Raw genomic sequence first — 22,651 nt, 5'->3', positions numbered from 1 at the left:
TTAGGCAAACCCATCTTTCTGATGCCTTTGTCCTTTATGCTTCCCCTGGAACAGTGTCTACTAAATTGCTAGGTTTCAAGTCCCAGATGATGCCATTGTCATTTCTATTCTTATTTGACTATGCTGATGGTTATATAGAAAAAATCTCAGATTTTGAATCCTCTGTGACTGTCTCAGTCCTCTTGCAGCCTGTCTACTGCCTGGTTGTTGCTACACTCTCTACTAGAGACAAATAAGGATTCCCATGGGCTTAGAAACGTTTCAGCAGTAAAAACAGTAAGGTGCTATCCTGAGTAAATCTCCATGCAACAGCCTGTAACGCTGCACATTGTGCCCTTTGGAAGAGGAAAGGTAACCCAGAATATGGGGTGGCAATGTAATTTTTGTTATTGCTGGCGGATGCTATCTTTGGAACTGCATCCATCCAACAACATGGTCAATTACTTGACATGACACAGATGACTTTATTTTATCTTGTTTCCTAATAATTGCAGAGAAAGCTCTGATGGAGGCAACTCCAGTCTGTGGAGCATGTCCCTATACAGACTTGCAGCTGTATTGAGAGAGCAACTCCAGCCCTGCTCTGCACCATAGTATTGCTCTCTGAGCAGCCATAGCGAAGTCTGGGAGAGTCACACTACCACAGCACGAGCCTCGAGTCACGGTGGTGATGGACTTACCCCTTCACTTTCCTCCTTGAGGCTTCAGTGGAGGATTTGACTAAAGCAAGGGGTTATGGCTGCAGTTATTTTGTGTAGCGGCTTTTGCTTATCCTGCATTTTGGGGGTCAACATGTTGGAATCTATAATAAAAAAAATCCTCTGCCCACCAACTCACGTGTTCGGTGTCCCAAAGTGTTCCCACCATGCACGGTCAGGAAGCTCCAGGAGGCGAAGCAGAGTCCTGTTGGGTGACACACCAGCAGCCTTGGACAGGTTCATAAGAGTGACCCCTGGGAGCACCCCCTTGCTGTTTGCAGCCATCCCTCCCAGGGCTCCTTACTGAATTCGTAGGAAAATTGCAGTGATTTTAACAACAGCTTATAGAGCTATTTAGATGGGCTAGCTAAGATTAAATGAAACGGGAATCTTTGAAACCATTTAAAAAATCACTCTTCTCTCTGAGACGAGTGCTAGCAAAGACTTGTTTCCACTGAAATCAGGGAGAATTACTGCCACTAAATCAAAGGAGAGCTGTTAAACAATGTCTGTGTCAGTCCATCTTCTCTTGCATGTCGGACATCCCCGTGGTACCAAGGGACCTATCTGACCCCGGGTAATATCTTATCTCTTGCAAGGCCCCTGCACAGCAATGCAGATGGTAGGAAGGAATGGGAAGGAGTGGGAAGTCTCTTCTGAGCAGATCTGCCCATCTTTGCTAGCAGAAAAGGTATGGAGCAAATCTGCATTCATTTACATACCTTCCAGCAGCAGTAACCATCATCTCATTCTACAATTATGCAGTAACCAAATTCCAAATAGGGAGTTTAAATTGGGTTAATTTCTGAGGTGCCTTATTTGTAAAATCGAAATATCTCCAGTATCATTTTGGTGGTCATAAATTCCTTGGAAGGGCTGAGGCATGCCTACTGCCTATTTACTACTTGCTGCTTGCAAGTCTATCAAAGGTAATTTGAAAGGCAAATTGTTTTCAACATTATCTCTTATAATGCAGGTGTTCTTTTTCTTTTTTTTTTTTTCTGAAAAAGCTGCAATGCTGGCCTCAGTTCCCAGATGCCTCACATCTACTTGAACATCTGTACTAGCTCAGTGCTGGTCAGAAGATGTGAACCTTAACCTGAATGCTACTGAATCTGATACAGGAAAATATTTAACAGAATCACTTAATTGTTTGAGCACATATAGATACATTGTATGACTAAATCTTTCCAGAAAAACTTTTTTGTTTTCTAGACTGATCATTATTCAATAAAATAAAGGTTTGGGTTTACTGAAACGGTTCACTTGAACTCAGGGCCGAAAAATACACCTTGAAAAGTGAAAAAGTCTTGCTTCTTTTCTAACTTGAAAAAATAAGCATATGTTGACCATTTAAGAAAAATCATGTGTTGAGGACATTGACATATTCTTTATATTACACTGGAAAAAATTTTAACACTGCCTATCTTGCTCTGATCAACATTTATCTCCTCTCTTTGGAAACATTTCAGCCAATAAAAATAGGAAGGTCATAAAAGAAGATGTGTTACAATGTAAAGTAAAAGCAAGTGAAAAGCCTTACAACTGTTAGATTTGTGAATTTTATTTATTCATAGTGGTAAATGTTATAGTATTTCCCTGGCCCACATCCATAGCACTGTTTCCTTGAAGACAAAGAATTGCAGATTATTTTGCTGGGTTAAGTTTTATTACTTCATGCTGCTACCCAAATAGTGGATGGCTGCCAGTTTCTTCATGTATGTTGTTTTGGGCCTAGTTACTAGTTGGGCGTCTTTCTAGAAAGGCTTTTTTTCCTTAAATAGCTGTTTTAAGAATTTTATTATTGTTTGCACTTTTAAATGTGTAAGCATCTTAGTAAGCATAGAGATATATGTCTGTGTAATGTGATCTGTATTTATCTCCTACCTAAGGCTGTGCATACATTCATTTTACTTAACTGTTCTTCTGGTCCTGCACAGTCCCTTACCTATTCCAGGAGAAAGACTGTTAGTGATAGCTTTCAGATGTAACTCCCCAGCTAGAAACAAAGCAACATAAAGAGATTTTTTTTGTCTGTATGGGGGTTTCAGGAAGGGAGGAAAGAGGGGAAGGCAACCCAAGCAGGACTTACGCTGGTGGGGGGACTTTGCAGCTGCAGAAGAGGCATAGCAGGCATGGGACCTCCTTGCCGTGCCTGCCCAAGCTCCAACCTCCCCCCAGCTCTAGATCTAACCTGAGACTGGCTGTCCCTGTGGTTTACCTTTGAGAAACATTAATTTTAAGCAACATGGGTAAAACCAAATTCTCTTTTTTGCCTTATATTTTTTATTCTCTGAATTGCTCTGTAACCTACCAGCTGCAGGTACTGCAGTCCAAAAAGTGCATGAGTTGAAATGACAGAGGGGTGCAGAGAGAAAATAATCACGATGGTATAAAAGCAGTTTCCTATAATTTCAGGATAAAATGTTAACTAAGCAAGTCAAAAATATCTATGTAGAAAAGAGGCAGCTTGAGATCCATTTATGACCTCATTTACACCATTAGCACCCCATCACTGGCGTCAGTTTTCTGGGATTTGCACCACTTCCAGGAGAGTGCACTCTTCCACACCTGTGCTGAGCAGCTCTTCGTGAGGTCCCTCGATGGTGACAGCGGCCTACTCCTGGCCCTGGAGTTCACAGTTGCACCACACGGGGACCCGCACACCTCTGTGTGCGTATCAGCCTTCACCCCTCAGTGCTGGCTGCTTGTTGCTGTCTGGACCAACGGCTTTGCCAGATTCATCCCTCCTGAAAGTGTTTAAAGAGCAGGTGCCCCACTTCTTGTGTGGTTGGTTCTGGCTGTTGGCCAACAACATAGATATCTTTACACTAGGGGTTGCAATTTAAGCAACACGTAGCTCTTTTTTGAGTTGATCAATCTGGCTGTCCACATGCCAAGAGACCCACTTGTACTGTGCTTTTCTACCTCATTTTCCTTAGCACCAACCCTACTTCCTGCAACGTCCTTTCCTCACCTTCAGTCAGACTCCTCCACCTACCACTACCCTCTCTTGTCCAATGAGCTGCTTTCCCAGGATTTCTTTCAAACCACCTTACACAATATTGCTTGAAAAGGTGACACTAATATCACCAGAGATAGGTTTCCACTGCAAAATTCTGATATCCAAATGAGTTTAAAATTTCTTCTTTTTCTGCTGCTGTCTCGGTCACTGTGCAAGTTGTGACTGAAGCAATAATTGACAGGTTCTGGCAAGTGCAGCTTTAAAGTAAATGTTGAGAACACTGATGCCCAGAATAACTATATAAAACAGTAAATATAAAATAGTTTAAAGAGGAATTGAACGAGTCACACTTATCTTTTATATGAAGAGATAAAAAATGTCCATTTTTGCAGACTTTTTCCATCTTACAGAGAGGGAACATGCAGATCCTTGCGTGTCATATTCTGCCATCAGTTAGTAGGGAAATCGGCTGTCTTCAGTGCGGATATGTGGATATAACTGAGGGCAGTATTTAGGCCTATATCTCCAATCTCACTGAAAAATGTGTTAATTTAAAAATAAAACAAGGCTCTGGGAATTTTTCAGGATCCTATTAATTCATTTCAAAAGTTCCATTAGTTTGATGGAAGAAAGACCATACACTATAATCGTCTGCCAGCTGGTGACTTGTGATTTTGAAGTAGATTTAGGGACATGGTCTCAGCCTCTGGCTCCTCTGCTTTACTGAGCAACCAGAGAGTCTAAAGTGGCCTCCAAAGACCCTCACACATACTGGCTTGGATGTTCTCCACCAGTTTCCCATTCCTGTTCTCACCTTTCAATGGAAAGGGCACACTGGATCTCCCTGGTGGGTATTCCAGCACTGGGTCAGCATGGCAAAACACACCTTTTAGGAAAGTCCATAGTCTGCTGTAAACTATGTCATGCTGCTTTGGCCCCAGGAAAGGTCAATCATGGGGAAAGAGGACAACAAGCTCTTCTGTGTCTGTTCAGTTGCCCAGAGCACCACCTTCATTTGGCTGGGGACCCAATCCCACAAGGATTTCTTCCAAACTGGCACCCTGAGGATAACATTGCTGGCTGCCAGGTTTGTCACGTCCCACTGGCTCCCAGATGCGGTTTGCTCAATATACAAATAAAACCCTGTCTTCTCTCAGTCCTGGTCTTGAAAACTCAAGTGAATTTGACAGCCAGTCTGGGCTCTTTTTTCTTTGCTCTGGTAATGACATGTGAAAGTGGAAATTCAAAAGTTTCCACAGAAATGCTATCTCACATATTTTACTTTTCTCCTTCATTTTGAGACATAGCCAAACATGCGAGTTTACTGAGAAGCTGACTGTACACCAGGATCACCAACACCAGGGACCAGGACTTTGTAGATGCATGAACAACAGAGGACAGAGCTGTGGCTGGTGCTGCTCCTGGTCCTACTCCTGTTGAAACCAATAACCAAACCACTGCCATGCCACAACCAGCACTGGGAAGAGAGTGGGACAGTTGGGATGGGGAGCTGAGATGAACTGACACTGGTGATAGGATATGACATGAAGCAACAAAGGGTAGTAGCAGAAAAGGACAGGGTCTGCTCATGGCTGTACAGAGGGAAGTGGAGTCCTGCAGCCGTGTGGGACCTTAGAATCACAGAATCATAGAAAAGTTTGGGTTGGAAGGGATCTTTAAAGGTCATCTGGTCCAACCTCCCTGCCATGGGCAGGGACATCTTCAATTAGATCAGGTTGCTCAGAGTCCCATCCAACCTGACCTTGAATGTTTCCAGGGATGGGGCATCTACCACCTCTCTGGGCAACCTGGGCCAGTGTTTCATCACTCTCATTGTAAAAAATTTCTTCCTTCTATCTAGTCTGAATCTCCCCTTTTTTAGTTTAAAACCATTCCCCCTTGTCCTATCGCTACAGGCCCTACTAAAAAGTCTGTCCCCATCTTTCTTATAAGCCCCCTTTACGTATTGAGAGGCCGCAATAAGGTCTTCCCGAAGCCTTCTCTTCTCCAGGCTGAACAACTCCAACTCTCTCAGCTCTTCTTCACAGGAGAGGTGTTCCATCCTCCTGATCATTTTTGTGGCCCTCCTCTGGACCCGCTCCAACAGGTCCGTGTCTTTTCTGTGCTGAGGGCTCCAGAGCTGGACACAGTACTCCAGGTGGGGTCTCACCAGAGCAGAGCAGAGGGACAGAATCACCTCCCTCGACCTGCTGGCCATGCTTCTTTTGATGCAGCCCAGGATGCAGTTGGCCTTCTGGGCTGCGAGTGCACATTGTCGACTCATGTTCAGCTTTTCATCCACCAGTACCCCCACGTCCTTCTTGGCAGGGCTGCTCTCAATCTCTTCATCCCCCAGCCTGTATTGATACCGGGGATTGCCCCGAACCAGGTGCAGGACCTTGCACGTTGCCTTGTTGAACCTCCTGAGGTTCACATGGGCCCACTTCTCAAGCTTGTCCAGGTCCCTCTAGATGGCATCCCATCCCTCAGGCATGTCAACTGCACCACTCAGCTTGGTGTCATCTGCAGATTTGCTGAGAGTGCACTGAATCCCACTGTCTATGTCATCGATGAAGATATTAAACAGTACTGGTCCCAATACGGACCCCTGAGGGATACCATTCATCACAGATTTCCATCTGGACATTGAGCTGTTGACCGCTACCCTCTGGATGTGACCACCTAGCCAATTCCTCACCCACCGGACAGTCCACCCATGAAACTCATACCTCTCCAATTTAGAGAGAAGGATATTGTGGGGGACTACGTCAAAGGCCTTACAGAGGTCCAGATAGACGACATCTGTAGCTCTTCCCTTGTCCACTGATGTAGTCATTCCATCATAGAAGGCCACTAGGCTGGTCAGGCAGGACTTGCCCTTGGTGAAGCCATGCTGGCTGTCTCAAATCACCTCCCTGTCCTCCATATGCCTTAGCATAGCTTGTAGGAGGATCTGTTCCATGATCTTCCCAGGCACAGAGGTGAGGCTGACAGGTCAGTAGTTCCCAGGGTCCTCCTTTCTACCCTTTTAAAGAATGGGTGCAGTGTTTCCCTTTTGCCAGTCACTGGGGACTTCACCTGACTGCCATGACTTTTCAAATGTCATGGAGAGGAGCTTGGCAACTACATCAGCCAATTCCCTCAGGATGCCGGGGTGCATCTCATCAGGTCCCATAGACTTATATGTGTTCCGGTTCCTCAGGTGGTCTCGAACCTGACCTTCTCTTTCAGTGGGAGGGACTTTGCTGCCCTGGTGCTGGCCTTGGGGTTCAACCACTTCAGAGGTGTGGAAAGAGAGATTGCCAGTGAAGACTGAGACAAAAAATTGTTGAGTACTTCAGCCTTCTCCTCGTCCGTTCTTATCAGTTTGCCAGTCGTGTTCATCAGCAGGGTACACTTTCTTTGACCTGCCTTTTCTGGCTGACATACCTATAGAAGCCCTTATTATTCTTTGCGTCCCTTGCCAAGTTCAACTCCAGCTGCGCCCTGGTCTTCCTGACCCCATCCCTACACAACCGGGCAATGTTCCTATACTCTTCCCACAATACCTGTCCCTGCTTCCACTGCCTGTGCATTTCCTTCTTGCCCTTTAGTTTGACCAGAAGGTCTTGAGTCAACCATGCCAGTCTCTTGCCTTCCTTTCCTGATTTCTTACACCTGGGGACCGAGAGCTCTTGCGCTCTGTGGAAAACGTCCTTAAAGATCTGCCAGTTCTGTTCTGCTCCCTTGTCCCTGAGGACAGTTTCCCAGGGAGTCCTATTGACTAACTCCTTGAACAGCTGGAATTTTTCTTTCCTAAAACTCAGGGTCCTGACTTTACTCTTCACCTGACCCATATCCCTCAGGACTGCAAACTCCACCAGTGCATGATCACTGCAAACCAGGCTGCCTCCAATCTTGACATCACTCACTTGCGTTGGTGACCATCAGGTCCAGTATCGCATCCCTTCTGGTAGGGCTGTCTATTACCTGGCTTAAGAAGCTATCCTCTATGCATTCCAGGTGTCTTCTGGATTGCCTACATCTTGCCATGCTCCTTTTCCAGCAGGTGTGGGGTGATTGAAGTCCCCAGCAGGACAAGAGCCTGTGAGCGCGATGCCTTCTGTAGCTGGAGTAAGAAGGCTTCGTCAATAGGCTCCCCTTTATTGGGGGACCTGCAGTAAACACCAGCGACAAGGTTCCCTTTGTTGTCTCAGTCTGTAATTCTTACCCATAAGCTTTCACCCTGCTCATGGCTATTATTCAGAGACAGCTCTTCACAGTCTATCCATTTCTCGACATAGAGGGCAACACCTCACCCCTTGCCTGTCCCTTCTGAACAGCCTGTAGCCATTGATATCCACGGTCCAGTCATGGGATTTATCCCACTAAGTTTCAGTAATGGCAACTAGGTTGTAGCTTTCTAGCAGCGCTGTGGCTTCCAACCCCTCCTGTTTGTTGCACATGCTGCATGCATTGGTGTAGAGACACTTCAGCCGGGCTGTCAGCCATGTCATCTTTTTAGAGGAACACACCTTAATTCCTTTGAGGTATTTCACCAGTATTCCCTTGTTGTCTCCTATTACCTCAGGAGCCTCTGGCTCATGTCTGTAAGAATATTTTATTCTAAAATAGGGCATCTTTACCCAAGTGTCACTGTTATCTAAGATATATCAGATACGTCTTGGCAAATCTTTGCAATTAAGAGGTTAAGATGAGTTGTACCCTTAAAAATCAAGAATGGCTTAGATATACCTCAGCTTTCCAGACAGAGGGGACTTCTGGCTGCCAGCCATGAACTAGCAGCATTTACCTCTAAGTTCAGGAGTTTTCAAGTCACCAGCTATGGAGTGCCCACTTAGTTTAATGAGTTATACAGAGGGCACAGGGCCAGCTTAGTGACATGCCACCACTGCTCAATAAATAAAATAATAAAAAAATAAAATAAAAATGTTTTCTTCTCGTTTATCTTTAAAATACCCACTTAATCAATAACAATGAACACAGTGACTACCTAAGAAATTACATTGGAGTCCATTCATTTTAACGCTTGTCAGCTAACTCTGAAACAATATCACCAAAGGCAATTCATCAAGTATATGGGTATACCTCACTTAAGCAGCTGGATAAGAGAATGGCCAAGACAGAAAGAGGTGCACCAATTTCACTAAGTAAGACCCATTAAATAATGAAGACACCTGCTATACTGCCCTTCTCTTGCAGACGTCAGAGGAGGTATGTCACTGCCTTCCAAGATAACACTGCCCCAATAAAATCAATATGTCCTTGTCTCCCACATCAGGCATCAGTATATAGGCACTTTAAGTTGTATATCTCCCTTGAAATCAGTGAAGGTACAAGGAAATTGGACTGAAGAGAATCAGCCCCCTAAAATGGTTGAGGTTGTAGGAAACAAGGGAAATCCTGTCGTGGAAAGAACAATTCAAAAGGAAGATTTCGACTTACTATGCTGGTTTTGGCTGGAGTAGAGTTAATTTTCTTCATAGTAGCTAGAATGGGGCTGTATTGTGGATTTGCGCTGGAAACAGTGTTGATAATACAGGGATGTTTAGTTATTGCTGAGCAGTGCTCACACAGAGTCAATGTCTTTTCTCCTCCTCACACCACCCCACAAGCGAGTAGTCTGGGGTACACAAGAAGTTGGAAGGGGATACACCTGGGACAGCTGACCCCAACTGACCAAAGGGATATTCCATACCGTATGACATCATGTTCAGCAATAAATCTAAGGGGAAGATTGGCCAGGGAGGCTGCTGATTGGGGACAGACGGAGCATCAGTTGGTTTGTGGTGAGCAATTGTTTTCATTTGTATCACTTGTCTTTCTTGTGTTTTATTTCTCTCTTTTTGTTATTTTCCTTTTCATTACAACTTATTATTATTATTATTATTATTATTATTATTATTATTATTATTACGACTACTACTACTATTACTATTACTACTACTATTACTATTACTATTACTATTACTATTATATTTTATTTTATTTCAATTATTAAACTGTTCTGATCTCAACCCATGAGTTTTGTCACTTTTACCCTTCCAATTCCCTTCCCCTCATCCTGCTGGGGGGTGGAGTGAACGAGCAGCTGTGTGGGGCTTAGGTGCCAGCTGGGCTTAAACCACAACAGTCTTTTTTGGTGCCCAATGTGGGGCCCGAAGAGTTTGAGATAACGACAGATTGACCAGAGCATATTAGAAGGGATTTATATCTGTTAACAGTTGCAGGTCACAATATTGGTTAAGAGTCAGGCTTTTTCCATTCAAGGGAGAGGGTACTGACGGTGCACACCACGTGCCACCCCGCGGTTCTTCCTGCGTGACCAGGGGGAGGACATGAGGAAGTGGGACGGTGAACCTACTTGGAGACCAGAAGCTTGGGTACAGGAACTGCAAGGAAAAACAACAGCCAAAAGGCATCCATCCAGGAAAATTGCTGCTCCAGTGTCTGTTGGACAGAGTAAAAGGGCTGATTGTACTTTTGATCCTGATGAAGGGACTTGTGGTTTGCAGTTACAAAAATCAAATAATGAAGATTCCGACCAGGAACAGAGGGGCCCTACCTTTGGCCAGGAGGAGGAAAGGGACAACAGGGTTTACTGGACTGTGTGGATTCAATGGTGTGGCACATCAGCCCCATGGGAATATAAAGCTCTGGTGGACACTGGTGCACGGTGTACTCTAATACCATCACATTACAAAGGGGCAGAATCCATCTGTATTTCTGGAGTGACGGGAGGGTCCCAAGAACTGTCTGTGTGGGAGGCTGAGGTAAGCCTCACTGGGAATGAGTGGCAAAAGAATCCTATTGTGACTGGTCTGGAGGCTCCATGTGTCCTTGACATAGATTACCTCAGGAGAGGGTACTTCAAGGACCCAAAAGGGTACCGGTGGGCTTTTGGTATGATTGCCTTGAGTATGGAGAAGATTAAACAGCTGTTTAGCTTGCCTGGTCTCTCAGAGGATCCGTCTGTTGTGGGGTTGCTGCAGGTTGAAGAACAGGAGGTGCCGATTGCTACCATGACAGTGCACTGCCAACAATATCGCATCAATCAAGACTTCCTGGTTCCCATCCATAAGCTGATCTGGTGACAGAGGTCAAAGGAGTGATCAGCAAGACTCATTCACCCTTTAATAGTCCCGTATGGTCAGCACAAAAATCTAACAGGGAGTGGAGGTTAACAGTGGATTATCAAGGCCTGAACAAAGTCACACCGCCACTGAGGGCTGCCATACCAGACATTCTAGAACCCCAATATGAACTGAAGTCAAAGGCTGCCAGCTGGTATGCCACAATTGATATCATTAATGTGCTTTTCTCAATCCCTTTGGCAGCAGAGTGCAGACCACAGTTTGCTTTCATGTGGAGTACACCTGGAATCGATTGCCCCAGGGGTGGAAACACAGCCCTACCATTTGTCATGGATTGATGCAGACTGCACTGGAACAAGGTGAAGCTCCGAACACCTGCAGTACATTGATGATATCATTGTGTGGGCAACACAGCGGGGGAAGTGTTCGAGAAGGGAAGAAGAATAATCCAGATTCTTTTGAAAGCTGGTTTTGCTATAAAACAAAGTAAGGTCAAAGGACCTGCACAGAAAATCCAGTTTTTAGGAATAAAATGGCAAGACGGGCATCGTCATATCCCAATGGATGTGATCAGTCAAATAACAGCTATGTCTCCACCAACTAGCAGAAAAGAAACACAAGCTTTCTTAGGTATCGTGGGTTTTTGGAGAACACATATTCCAGGTTACAGTCTGATCGTAAGCCCTGTCTATTGAGTGACCCAGAAGAAGAATGACTTTGAATGGGGCCCTGAGCAGCAGCAAGCTTTTGAACAAATTAAACAGGAGATAGTATGTGCAGTAGCACTTGGGCCAGTCTGGATAGGACAGGATGTGAAAAATGTGCTTTACACCTCAGCCAGGGATAACAGCCCCACCTGAGCCTCTGGAAGAAAGTGCCTGGAGAGACTTGAGGTCAAGCTTAGGGTTTTGGAGCCGGGGATATAGGGCATCCAAAGCCCGTCACACTCCAGCTGAAAAAGAGATATATTAGCAGCATATGAAGGACTTTGAGCCATTTCAGAAGCAGCTGGTACTGAAGCACAGCTCCTTTTGGCACCTCAATTGCCTGTGCTCGGCTCGATGTTCAAAGGGAGGGTCCCCTCTATGCATCATGCAACTGACGCTACATGGAGCAAGTGGGTCGCACTGATAATGCAATGGGCTCAAATGGGAAACCCCAACCGCCCGGGAATCCTGGAAGTGACCATGGACTGGCCAGAGGGCCGAAACTTCGGAGTGTCACCAGAGGAGGTGACTTGTGCTGAAGAGGCCCCTCTGTATAATAAATTACCAGAAAATGAAAAGTAATATGCCCTGTTTACAGATGGATCCAGTCGTACTGTGGGAAAACATGGAAGGTGGAAAGCTGCTGTGTGGAGTCCTAGATAACAAAGAGCAGAAACTGCTGAAGGCCAAGGTGAATCAAGTCAGTTTGCAAAGGTGAAAGCCATCCAGCTGGCTTTAGATATTGCTGAATGAACAAAATGGCCAGTACTTTATCTCTATATAGACTCATGGACGGTGGTAAATGCTCTGTCGGGATGGCTGCAGCCATGGCAGCACAAAGGTAAACCCATCTGGGCTGCTGAATTATGGCAAGATATTGCTGCTCAGGTAGAGAACCTGGTTGTAAAAGTACGTCACCTAGATGCTCACATACCCAAGAGTCATGCCCCTGAAGGACCTTGAAACAATGAGCAGGTCGACCAGGCTGCTAGAATTGAAGTGGCTCAGGTGGATCTGGATTGGGAATATGAGGGTGAGCTATTTATAACTGGGTGGGCCCATGACACCTAGGACATCTAGGAAGGGATGCAACATACAAAGGGACTCGTGATCGAGGGGTGGACTACTTGACCATTGATACCATTGCACAGGTTATCTATGAATGTCAAACATGCACCATAATCAAAGAAGCCAAGTGGCAAAAGCCTTTTTGGTGTAGAGGACAATGGCTGAAATATCGCTATGGGGAAGCCTGGCAGACGGATTACATCACACTCCCACAAACCCGCCATGGCAAGCACCATGTGCTTACGATGGTGGAAGTGACTGCTGGATGGTTGGAAACAGCCTGTGACCCATGTCTCTGCCCAGAATACTATCTTGGGCCTGAAAAGCAAGTTCTAAGGCGACACGACCCCCCAGAAAAAAATTGAATCAGGCAACGGGACTCATTTCCGAAACACCCTCATAGACACCTGGGCCAAGGAGCATGGCATTGACTGAGTGTATCACATCCCCTATCAGGCACCTCCGGGAAAATTGCACGACACAATGGGTTGTTAAGAACCACACTGAGAGCAATGATTGCTGGGACATTGAGGCATTGGGATACACATTTAGCAGAAGCCACTTGGCTAGTTAACACTAAAGGATATGCCACTCGACCTGGCCCTGCCCAACTAAAACGCCTGCTCACTGTGGAAGGAGGTAAGATCTTGTAGTACATATAAGAAACTTGTTGGGAAAAACAGTCTGGGTTACTCCTTCCTCAGGAAAGGCTAAACCTATTCATGGCACTGTTTTTGCTCAAGAACCTGGGTGCACTTGCTGAGTAATGCAGAAGGATGGGGGAGTCCAATGTGTACCTCAAGGTGATTTAATTCAGGGTGATTTGAGTTGCATGTTATGGGAATTACTGTAGCAGGAACCCCTTGTTGCTAGCCAGGCTAGGAGCAAGGGGAGGAGTTTATTGCAATGTTAAACCCTATAACCTGGCCCAAAAGGACCAGGGGTGGAGATTGTAATGGAAATACCTTTAAATTGTTATAACCCATGATCTGAGTTGCATGTTATAGGAATTTCTACAGCAGGAACCACCTGAACCAATGCAGGACAAGTCTTACAAGAAGCAGCGCAAGTGACCCAACCTGAGCTGGCTTTGGTGCCAGTAACTCCACGCAACACATCACCTCTGCTGATCTGAGTGACCGCCATAACAGATGGAGCCCAAAGTCATGGAGTAAATTAACTCAATGGACATTTTGCAGACATTTGTGGACATTTTAAAGACATTTTATAGGGGTGTTTCATAGACTAAGGGAATTATATCTGTGTATTGTATCAAAGGATGGGAAGGGTGGTGGTGGCTAATGAAGTTGTATCGGATAGTGTGAGACCTGAGCCTAATGTGAATGGTATGGAGTAAGGGGTGGAGAATGTGCTGTTTTTTGCTGGGGTAGAGTTAATTTTCTTCATAGTAGCTAGTACAGGGCTATGGTTTGAATTTGTGCTGGAAACAGTGTTGATAATAATTTGTTATTACTGAGCAGTGCTTACACAGAATCAAGGCTTTTTCTGCTCCTCATGCTACCCCACCAGTGAATAGGCTGGGAGCGCACAAGAAGTTGGGAGGGATACAGCTGGGACAGCTGACCTCAAGTGACCAAAGGAATACTCCATACCATATGACATCATGCTCAGCAATAAATCTAGGGGGAAGGTTGGCCAGGGCAGCTGCTGCTCAGGGACTGGCTGGGCATCGGTCAGTGTGTGGTGAGCAATTGTTTTTATTTGCATCACTTGTCTTTCTTGTGTTTTATTTCTCTCCCTTTGCTATTTTCCTTTTCGTTACATCATCATCATCATCATCATCATCATCATCATCATCATCATTATTATTATTATTATTATTATTATTATTATTATTATTATTATATATTCCAATTATTAAACTGTTCTTATCTCAACCAACGAGTTTTCTCACTTTTACCCTTCCAATTCTTTTCCCTCCATCCCACTGCGGGAGGAAGGTGAGCAAGCGGCTGTGTGGGACTTTGTTGACGGCTTGGGTTAAAGCACAATATTACCTCAGTCTGGATCGAGTTCATTAGTTTTCCTCACCTTTGTGCCATTCCCCTGCCCAGAAATCCCTTGGAGCCACAAACTAAGTATTGGAGTTAAAAGTGATCAGCACAGAGGATGAGGGGCTCCTGAACAAGATAATTAGCTCCAGCTGGCTCAGACCAAAACCTCTCAAATGTACAGCTCCCCACATCTTCCTTCTTCAGCCTTCTAACAGTAATAATTAATAGAAAACCTTATGGGCAATGCCTCATTTCAGATACTTATCAGCCATGTCCACCTGTTTTGTGATGTGCCCTACACTGTTGCGTCAGTCTGCAATGGTGGGGTGCTGAGTGCAGCCACCTGCTTTGCCATTGCGGCTATTTGCCCGAGGCCTTCTGCATCCCCCATCTCTTTTGGGGTTCAGACTTGCTGTTAAGTTTGATGTGATGTATTTTCCTTAGGGTGATAAATTCATGATGCCTACAAGGCTACCTCTTGTGATACTGTTGCTGTCTGCAAACCCTGTTTCCCATTCTAGATGCTGGCAGAGTCATTTTGGAAAGTGGAGAGAAATACTGGGTTCTCAACGTACATGTTGAGGTTTTTACATGTTGCCTTATATACTTGCTAGTTCCCATGGACTCTCACATGGGTTTCAAAACATGCTGGCATTCCAGCTTTGGGTGCTCAGTGGGACAAAATGTTAGCACGTGACATCCATGCTTCATTACTCACATCCAAGCAATGCTACATGCAGACTAGACTCCAGCTCCACAGCCTGGTGCGGTCCATTGGAGAGGCCTGGGGGTGGGAGTCCTGTGCTCCCCAGAGTTGAAGTCGTTGCAGAGCTCCTCCAAAAGCTTCCCTGTGCCCTGAAGTCACCTCGTCCCCTAAGCACTGCTGGGTGCTTAGGAGGATTTCTTCCCTCTGGGACAGAGCTGAGAGCCGTAAACAGAAAGTATAGGGAAAGCTCCTGCTGTGTTCAGCTAAATTAGAACATTAAAGTACAGAAGGCCAAGGAATTTCTTGATTACTTGGTTAATTCAAAGGTCTGTGCATCTGGGGATTTTCTTATCCTGAATAAATGTAGCCTATTTTTAAACACTTCTCTTTCTTTTGCCCCTTCAAGCAAGCAGCATCTATACTGTTTAGACACACTGTTGTTTAAAAGATTCTCCTGTGTTACTGGGGACACAGGAGTTATTAAGGAAAGAAAATTGTCCCTTTTAACTATCATTACTAATCAGGCACAAGAAAGCTCCATCTTTCCGTTGATTTAGATTGGTCCCTTAGTTTCAGTATTATTAATTACAGGAGTTATTATACACCAGTTTAGCAGTAGCTCTTTCTCCCTGATTCTTTGAGTTAACTCTTTCATTTATGATTTCACACTGAAGATCTGAAGTCAAGTCACTGACTTTGAATGCAAATAGTCACCATGGGCAGTTTCTGCAAACCAGAATAAAGTTATTAAAAGGAACTAGTACCTTCATTTTGATCTGCTTGTGCATGTCTTCCCTGGAAGGAAATCAGAAGACACTTAAGATTGCATTTACATAATAACGCCCAACGCTAGGGTTCTGACTTGCGCACATTGCATGGAAAATAAAAGGGTTAATTTAGTCCTTTAATCTGTTGTTATAAGCCTAATTATTTTACATGTCTTCATTTCATTAATGAATTGCTGCTTTTTACATGCATCTCCTTCCCCATTGCTTTTGTTTAAACCTCCTGGTGGGAAGGGATAGATTAATTTTGTTGTGCCTTAATGAAACTGTATGCTACATTAGATTTAACCATTTGGCATGCACTGCCAACATCACCATTATGCATAATGAATTACTTTTTGTGAGTCCCAAACTAACACAGACCTTCGATGTTCCTCTGTAGATATTGCAACAACACAGCTGGCAGACATACCAAGTTCTATCATTACCTTGAACTTACATGGAAACCTAGAGCTTGACACAAGAACACAGCTTTTGAAAATTTTTCTTAAAGAAATGGGAAGTTGACTTCAAAAAAATGCAAATGCTTTCAAGAGAATAGGTGGAAAGCTTATTAAGTTTTGCTATTATCTACCATTCACTGTGTTTGATATGCATATGCATGTGAGTCCACAGCCACATGCAGAACCCCCAATGAGGCAGCGTGTGCTTCGTGCCAGGACCAGCCGACCTTCCTGCCCTCTGTGCAGTTTACCTGCATGTACATGCGTAATGCAGATTAACATCTGTTTCAGCTGCTGAAGCTTTTAACATGTGAACTCTTTGCCTCAGCAGCCAATCTGCTGACCCTGACAGGACTTCTCTTGCCCAGCTTGCTGCTAGTGAAGCAACATAGGGAAATCATTGATTAAACATGCAAATCAAGCTCCCTTCTCCCAGGTCCAGTGTCCTGTCACCTTCAGTTTCTTTGTTTGTTGTTCATCAGAGGTGCTCAGCCTGTTCATCACCAGGGCACCATATGCAGTTCTTCAAGAGTCAGACACTTGGTGGCTCTTTTCACCACTCCTCCAGACACTTGGCTACACCTGAGGACATGGGGGTCCCAGGTGTGACCTGCAGCAGCAGGACCCTTTCCCAGGAGCATAGCAGTCGAGTTGTCCAAGGAGAGGTGAACTAAATGTGGTCCTATGCACCTACTCCTGCACCTTGTGCCAGGACCAGTTAATGTCTGGCCATTGCAGCTCAACCTCCATCACACCCACATCTGTCATTCCGTCCATCTGGGACATCCCACTGTCAGGAGAGTTACAGAAGTTGTTTGCCAGTGAGTAACAGAAGTTGTCTGTACTAAGAGACAAAAGTGACATAGCCCAGCATGCTTCTGTTAGTTACTAATTGCCTGACATGCACTGAGGAGCCTCTCCTGGTGACACCTGCCTCGCTGTCTTGTCCACCTCCACCACCACCCACCTTCAGCCTCCATGTCCCCAGCTCTGAGCATTCAGCTCTGTCTCTTTCACATGTGTCCCCTCTGAGCTCTGGTCACCACCCTGTCCTTGCTGGACAGAACAAAATTAACCCTGAAGCAACACTGAACCCTCAGGTAGAGAGCAGCAACTCTATGGGGTCTATTTTATTGGCTATATTCTCATTTAACTCACGAAGAGCTTAATGTGCCTGTGAGAGGAGTTCACATGCCTAAGCAAGATAAGCAGCATTTGGACCAGTGTTTCTGAAGTGGATTGAATGTAAGAATGATAATAATGCATTTATAATACAAAGAGATTTTCTTTTCTCCCAGTAACAGGAGATGTTTTCAGATTCACCTCAGCGATTGTTGTCCCAACTTACCTTTTAATTTTTTTAACCTTAAAATCCTCCTAGAAGGTCTGCATCTACAGAAAACCATCTCTATTGTGACAGGGTTTAGTTAGTTGGATCTAACTTTGAAGCTGACCCTGCCCTGAGCAAGGCTATGGTGGTTTCCAGAGATGGTCCTTGCAGTTGCGCAGCCCTTGTGACCTCCAAGGACAATATCCAGTAGCTTTTCTGCAAAATTCTGACCCAAACCTATAGAGTTGGTTTCCACGCACACATAAAAGGCAGCTTCTACTTCATAAAACAGCTGGAGGAAGAAGTTACTCCTTTATCTTCTCTGTCCTAGCAGAGTGATTAGTTCTTTCCCCAAGACCCAGTTATAATTTCCACTTCTGCCTTAGAGGATTCATTTCCTTTTGAGAAGTGAGCCTTACCTACCACAGCCTAGGCTCTTTTTGGTCAAAGGTTAAGGAGAAGGTTACCATAATGAACACTTACAGGGAAGGCATGATCTGCAATAAAAACACCTTGCATTCTTATTCCTCTTCTATAACTACTTACTTATTTTATGTAGCCAGGGCATAAAATGCATAAACAACCTTTAGAGGAGGACTGGGCATCAGCCTTCTCCTTCCCTTCCCAACTCCTGCCTGTGTCACCCATTCTGCCTGTAGACCTTCATGACTGCTTGCTCCCCTTATCCTGCCGGGCATGCTGAGCCTCACCAGGGCTGCCTGCTTCTCCCCATCACCTGATGCAGGGAGGTTAGGTGCCTCTTCCAGCTGCCGGATGCCTAAAATGAAGAAAGTGTCTCACTTCTCTGTGTCAACAAAGTCCTTCTTAAACATACAACCTAATATATTTAAATATGTGTCTCTCAATATATAAACACACATACATACACACATATAAGCATATGGGTGTGTGTATATGTATATATGTATGTATATATATATATGTGAATGTAGCCATGCATAGCATTTCCAAAGCTTTTCCTTGTAACCAATGACGGTGTCCTTCTAATTGAGGGATATTTTTCTCCTTTCTAAGCAGATGAGGGCTGGTTCAGTCTTGCAGATGCCATCCATTGCTTCTGAACATGTGTGTAGAAGACAGCCCTTTTAATCTTCTCCTGTAATCAGCTCCCAGGAGCCCAGACTGAATTTGTGAGAGGTACAAGTATTGTACACTGAACCAGCACAGACACAGGACTCTGAAACACTGCCTGCATCTTGTCTCTGCCAATATAGCTGTTATAAACATCAATGTGTGTGATAAGCTGAACAAGGTTCTCAGACAAAATCTGGCGCAAGGCAAAACAAAGCATAGGGAAAGCCAGTTCTGTGAACCCTTTACTCATCAGTGTTTAGAACTCACCAATGAAAATTAGGAGCTATTAATTCTGCACATTTTCCCTGCAATTTTTAATTACAGACATTGAAATTAATAGGTACACTGCAAGACTGCAAGCAGGGATACTAGCTATAAAATTAAATTTGCAGAGATATACGTTTGTTTATCCAAATGTCCTTGAAAAATGCAAACAGAAATGCTTGGCAACACCAAGGCAAATCAAACATTTTCCTCAGCTGGCAAGGTTCTCTTCTAAGAAATCCTTCTTTGTTTGCCAATAGACAATATTAATGACAAAGGCTGGACCTGAAGGGAATTAATGCACAAAAACTGCATTAAAGTTACATTAAGGGGTACATTGTAAAGTCTGATTTACTTTAGATTCATGAAAGCAAGAAAAGTTATTGTCAAAGCTGAGTCTTTATTTAACTCACATCGGACTGTTCCACCACTGAGGATTTGGGGATATGTAACTTCAGGCCCTTCCCTCAGTGCCTTATGGTGCTCAGGCCCAAACAAGCAGCTGCCTGCTGCCTCCACTGATCCGAAGGGAGGTCTGCCAGCCTTCCTGCAGCTCCATGTGTGGTGTCTGGTGCAAATGACTCAAGAAGCTAACTCGTGTATTTGCAGAAACTTTGCACCAGAGTTACATTAGCTGTATATTTTTTTACCTTCAACTTTAAGAAACAGTAGGTGCCCACTGAAGAACAGTGAAAGACATGAACCCCTGCAGCCCCAATGCCAGTAGGAGGGCTTGGCAGAGCATTCTGCTTAGCACCCCTACCCTGAGAAGCTGCAGAGGAAACTGGTGAGCATCCAGTGACTGCAGATTGGCTGTGTAGATGCGCCAGGACAAGGAGATTTGGGTGAAAGACGTTGGTGTAACAGCCCTGCTGAATGAAGTTCTCAGTCTAAATACAGAGATGAAGAGGTTTTACTCCAAGTTAGGGACTATTCCTATGGGGAAAAAAGCAACAGCTTGATTTCCAAGGCCCATGAGGTTCTGCTCCATCCTATGGGAGTAATGGACTTGGAGCCTTCAGAAACACTGTAGATACCACACAGAGGAGCACCTAGGTAGTTATGCAGCTCGCAGAGCTGTCCTTAGAAACCCACAGAACATATGCTGCATCCTAGAGGTAAATCAGCCGTGAGGGAGCTGTGTGTAATGTTGGGTGTTAGGATACCTTGGTTATATTCTCAGTCTAGGTATTAGAGTTGAGTTTGCAGATCGTGTAATCAGGAATTTCAATTTGGCATGCAGAGGGAATTGACTTAGATATGTTACTTTAGAGACCTAGATTCTCTTCACTGGCAGAAGAACATAAAGCTTAGCTCAGTAATGACAGTGGTGCCTTGTGGAAATATTTGCAACAGTCTTTGGAAGAGATACTGTTAGAAATTCTGGCTTTCAACCCAACACAACTTTCCTTCGGTTACATGGTGTCTTAAACAGGGAAGTTTTCCTCTCACATTTTGCCTTATCTGCCACAGGCACAGGAGGAGGTGTGACATTTGGCTATCCATGAAGTTAAGGACTTGCACTGTAAGAGATGAAAGGCAAAATGTAGCCCACTGTCTTGAGATGAGATTGTAATTTTATGTAATTTTTATGGACCCGCTTACAGCATTCACATCACTCAGGACAACATTTTGCATTGTGCAGTGCCTGTGGTGAAGCAGCAAAGTCCACACTCAGGCCCTTGAGGAGGTTTTAGAGGGGGTGACGGTTTGCCTGTGTCATTGGTTTCTACAAAACAGGGCTGGGAACATTCGCTGTGAGGTCCCATATTTCTAGTCAGATGCTTGTCACTGAGCATCAGCTGCAGAGAGGTGAAGTGAGTGAGAGCTGCTGGAAACAAGGCCAGTAAGAAGCGACCCCGGGGAAAGGGGTCTTGCAGACCTCACACAGAGACCTTTTGCAGCAGCACTACTTAATTGACAGCATCTAGATGGACAGATGGGCACAATCTGGTGCCCGAGCAGTACAGGGCCTCTGAGCCAGCTTCCCGAACCACACCACTTCTCAACTTCATCGTGTGCCCCAAGGTCAGTGTGCAGGGCAAGCTGGTGAGAGCGAGCCTGCCTCATTAAAGCAGGCTTGTTTGAGTCGCTGTGTTACCCACACAGTCCAGCTGACCCCAGGCTGTTTCTCTCTCAGCCCCAGATCTGCCATTTCCCTTCTGCTGTATCTCAATCACCCCAAACTTATTATCTCACAGAACCATGGACCATCATCATGTCAGACTTCAGTCAAAAGCCAATAATGAGTTGGAATGAACATACACTATCTAGACATTTGTGTCAGGCTGCTAATGTACAAACTGATATTGAATTAAAGTTTCAGTGGGTAAAGATAATTGATAGTGAAATGCAGATGGTGAATCACCGGTGTTGAGGAGACATTTGCCCCTTGTTCTAAGGTGCACTAAGAACTGTCATCAAGAGGAGCATCAACTGTCTCCCAAATAGTTAGATTAAGGGAGACCTCTGCAAACTAGGGGGTATGCAAACTAGGGGTAGTTTTGTTTATTTCTCCAGTATCATCTTTTTTAAACTGATGCTAACTGTTTCGGAAATTGGAAATAAAAGCTTTTATCGGAATTTTGCATGAGTTGACTTGAGTTAGCATGACTTTTACACGACTGGTTAAAATCAAGCTATTCCTTCTGCCAACAAATGTGGCAAATCTAAAAGCACAAGATTAGGACACCTTAAAAGCTCTCTGGTGTTCTAAATGCACATAGTAAGTGAAGGACTTTGCCCCGCTTGCCTTCCCTGCCTCTGATGTGTGTTCCCACTGCCTCCCTTGCATCAGATTTCACAATCAAATTGTTGAGAATTGAGTCAGACCAGCCTGCTGACTGAGTGGAGAGCCAGTTACCAAAATAAAAATGCATGGGTTTTCCTCAAAATGTGCTATTCTGGGTAAAAAGTGGTCAATCTTACACAGGTGCAGCACAGTTGCATTAGGGGCCTAAGGGTTTTTGGGGTAGCTAAAACCAAGGACCACGAAAGCATCCTGGCCACATCCAAAAGCAGATGCTTCAGAGCTGTCCAACTCCCAGAACCTTGCTCAGACCACCAAGCTACAACATCATTTTTAAGTTTCCTAATTTAATGGCAGCAGCAGTTGTTTAAAGATCATCTATGCTCGTACTTTAAAGATATTTTTCTTGTGGTATTATATTCCTCTTAACTAGCATAAAATCTAGCAGAGGGCCAGAATAAATGTCTTTCAAAAACATACAAACATTGACATTTATTTATCCAGCGGACCGTAGCCAGCGCCATGTTTTTATATCCACACAGGTTAACTGTGTAAATACAGTAGATAATTCTTAAAACTTATATAATGCACTCAACAGCCTGCAATGCTTCTTTTTTACCATTTTTGGTGCATGAATGCAACAGATGCTAGGAAGCAGTTCCAAGAATGAAAAAAGAAAGTCCTGGAAATGAACCAGTACCACGTAACAGGGGTACAAGGCCTATGTGGAAA

The sequence above is a fragment of the Calonectris borealis genome, chromosome Z (assembly GCF_964195595.1).
Source record: "Calonectris borealis chromosome Z, bCalBor7.hap1.2, whole genome shotgun sequence".
Taxonomy (NCBI): Eukaryota; Metazoa; Chordata; class Aves; order Procellariiformes; family Procellariidae; genus Calonectris; species Calonectris borealis.
The sequence above is the reverse complement of the archived record's forward strand: the minus strand, read 5'-3'. Positions refer to the sequence as shown.